Source organism: Sapajus apella, unplaced genomic scaffold (genome assembly GCF_009761245.1).
Source record: "Sapajus apella isolate SASKATOON/1434 unplaced genomic scaffold, GSC_monkey_1.0 scaffold465, whole genome shotgun sequence".
NCBI lineage: Eukaryota > Metazoa > Chordata > Mammalia > Primates > Cebidae > Sapajus > Sapajus apella.
In genome coordinates, this window is record NW_022437401.1 from 25,778 (window position 1) to 29,155 (window position 3,378).

Genomic DNA, 3,378 nt, shown 5'->3' on the forward strand with positions numbered 1-3,378 from the left:
AGAGAAAGAAAGAAAGAAAGAAAGAAAGAAAGAAAGAAAGAAAGAAAGAAAAAGAAAGAAAGAAAGAAAGAAAGAAAGAAAGAAAGAAAGAAAGAAAGAAAGAAAGAAAGAAAGAAAGAAAGAAAGAAAAGAAAGAGAGAGAGAGGAAGAAAGAAAGAAAGAGAAAGAAAGAAAGGAGAAAAATAAAGATACGATGAGGCCTATACATAAAATTTGGGTAAACCAGGCTACCTTTTTCTTTGTCAGATTTGGGGATCAAGGAGCAGGGGTTTGTACAGACTGCATTACTGTCCCAAAGCTTAATGTCACACTGGCCTCTCACAGTCCTGTCAATACTGGTAATTTGTCTGCTGGATTCTGAAAACAGACACACACACACACACACACGCACACACACACGCACGCACACATGGGCACACACACACACACACACACACACACACACACACACACACACATTTCTTCCTTTTTCTGGAACAAACAGAGAAATCAGTGCCATTTCCTCTTTCCTGCTGCCCCATTACCAGTGGAGAGATTGAGACCATCCTGGCCAAGATGGTGAAACCCTCTCTCTACTAAAAATACAAAAATTAGCCTGGCGTGGTAGCACGTGCTTGTAGTCCCAGCTACTCAGGAGGCTGAGGCAGGAGAATTGCTTGAATCTGAGAGGCAGAGGTTGCAGTGAGCCAAGATCATGCCACTGCACTCCAGCCTGGGCAACAGAGCAAGACTTCATCTCAATAAATAAATAAATAAATAAGAGAGAGAGATTAAACACTTCTGCCATGGCTCAGGTTTGCTACCTCAGCAGGGAACAACAAAGGCCACCCACACTGTGGCCTAATAGTCATAACTTTGGTTAAGGCTCTTGGGAGGATACCTTTTGGTAAAGAAGGTGAAAATCCAGGAATATCAACTGCTCCTCCTGGCTAACATCTGGTAATAAGAGATTTGAAAGGATTTTTTTTTTTTAGCTCTATAGTCAAAACTTGACTTAATTAAAACTAATATTTTGGACTTCAGTGTGTAGCTATTGTTTTAAGGTCTCTGTTCTCTCTGTGTAAACATTTCTTAGTCAACTAAATGTCTCTCTTCTTAAACCCCCAGCTAGTTACATGCACTTTCTCTGTTTCCTTATTTCACCATTTCTTTCTTTTTTTTTTTTTTTTTTTTTAGATGGGATTTCATGTTGTCACCCAGGCTAGAGGCTGGAGTGCAATGACGTGGTCTCCGCTCACTGCAACTTCTGCCTCCCAGGTTCTAGCAATACTCCCACCTCAGCCCCCTGAGTAGCTGGGACTACAGGCGCGTGCCACCACACCTGGCTAGTTTTTGCATTTTTAGTAGAAATGGGTTTCACTATGTGGGCCAGGCTGGTCTGGAATTCCTGACCTCGTGATCCGCCTGCCTTGGCCTCCCAAAGTACTGGGATTAGTGAGCCACTGTGCCTGGCCTTCCCTATTTATTCCTATCAGCCCCTCTTTCCTCTTGCCAACTTTGGTGCCATATAAGGAAAAAATAAAATAAAATAAAATTCAAATAGCCTGGGATCCCTTAGGAAAACACAAAAGGCACCACAGACTCATTCTTCACCACAGTGAAAAGCTGCTCTTTTTTCCTCAGGGAATCCCAAAAGGAAATCCAAGAGAGTACAAAGACCTCTCAGATCTAAAACTGTTCCTTTGCATTGCGTGACCTAATTTTGGCTTTGGATGGCTTCAGAAATTACTTTGTATTGTGAGAATACTTGACTTTGGTGTATATAATGGGCTGGGAAATGGGCTGATCCCAGAGTGAGCTTATTGGCACTGGCTTCCCCTCAGCCTTAAGAGAATGTTTTCGTAGCAAAACACACTGTGAAAATATTGAATGGCCAGGTTCCCAAGGCATTGCTCTCTTTTTGAGAACCCAAAATTCAGTGTGGGCTCTACCCTGAATCCAATGGTCCGGTTAAAAGATATGGACCAAACTAAAAGTGCCTATCTAAATCCAATTGGTCACTTTATAAGATCCTACAATAGGTTGGGTATGGTGGCTCACGCCTGTAGTCCCAGCACTTTGAGAAGCTGAGGTGGGCAGATCATGAGGTCAGGAGATAAAAACCATCCTGGGTAATATGGTGAAACCTGTCTCTACTAAAAATAAAAAAAATTGGCCAGGCATGGTGGTGGGCGCCTATAGTCTCAGCTACTCAGGAGGCTGAGGCAGGAGAATCATTTGAACCCAGGAGGCACAGGTTGCAGTGAGCTGAAATTGTGCCACTGCATTCCAGCCAGGCAAGGCATGGTGGCTCCTGCCTGTAATTTCAGCACTTTGAGAAGCTAAGGTGAGATGATCACTTGACTTCAGCAGTTGGAGACCAGCCTGGTAACACAGAAAAAAGGAAAACATTAGGTGGGTATGGCGGTGCGCCCCTGTAGTCCTAAAGTCTACACTAGCCAAATGTCTAAACAGATAAAAAAGGGTCACTGGAGAATCACCAACCTGCCTGCACACTGGGAGAATGGGGTGGAGCTTTCATAAATTCACACCTTTGACAAGCAGGGAGGAGCCTGATCACTTCAGCTTGTGTTGTGGTGGCCTGGAATTCAATCTGTGAGGCAGAGTTCTGTCAGCAGGACTCCCTCTCAATTTGTGAGAAGTTTTTTGTTCCCTTTCTTTCTATTTCCTTTTCACCCAATAAATTCTGCTCTACGTACCCCTCAATGTGTCCATGAGCCTAGTATTTTCTGGTCATGTGACAAGAACCCAGTTATAGTTTAACTAAGGAGCAAAATTCTGCAACACTAGCCATCAGGAGGCTAAGGAAGGAAAACTGTTTAAGCCCCGGAGTTCAAGGTTATAGTCAGCTAGGATCATGCCACTGCACTCCAGTATGAGTGACAGAGCATGACCCTGTCTTCAAAAAATAAAAATAAAACAATAATATTGGCAAATAAAGAATCTTATAAATTATAAGATCGACTTCTATCTGTGTTACCAAAATACATAGAAGAGCTCTAATAAATTGGCTTAAAGTAACAGCAGGCCAGGAGTGATTGCTCATACCTGTAATCCAAGCACTTTGGGAGGCCAAGGCAGGTGGATCACCAGAGATCAGGAGATCGAGACCAGCCTGGTCAACATGATGAAATACCATCTCTATTAAAAATGCAAAAAATTAGCTGGGCGTGGTGGTGGGTGCCTGTAATCCCGGATACTCTGGAGGCTGAAGCAGGAGAATTACTTGAACCCAGGAGGTGGAGGTTGCAGTGAGCTGAGATTGTGCAATTGTACTCCAGCATGGGTAATAGGAGCAAAAGTCCACACAAACAAACAAACAAAAAAAACAAAACAAAAAAACTAAAAAACTCAAAAAAAGAAAAAAGAAAGAAAAGA

The 3,378-nt window shown here is 42.8% G+C and overlaps 1 pseudogene; it reads right to left on the reverse strand.

Annotated features, from left to right (window-relative positions):
• Positions 1–3,378, reverse strand: part of LOC116545969 — a 9,779-nt pseudogene that overhangs the window by 1,627 nt on the left and 4,774 nt on the right.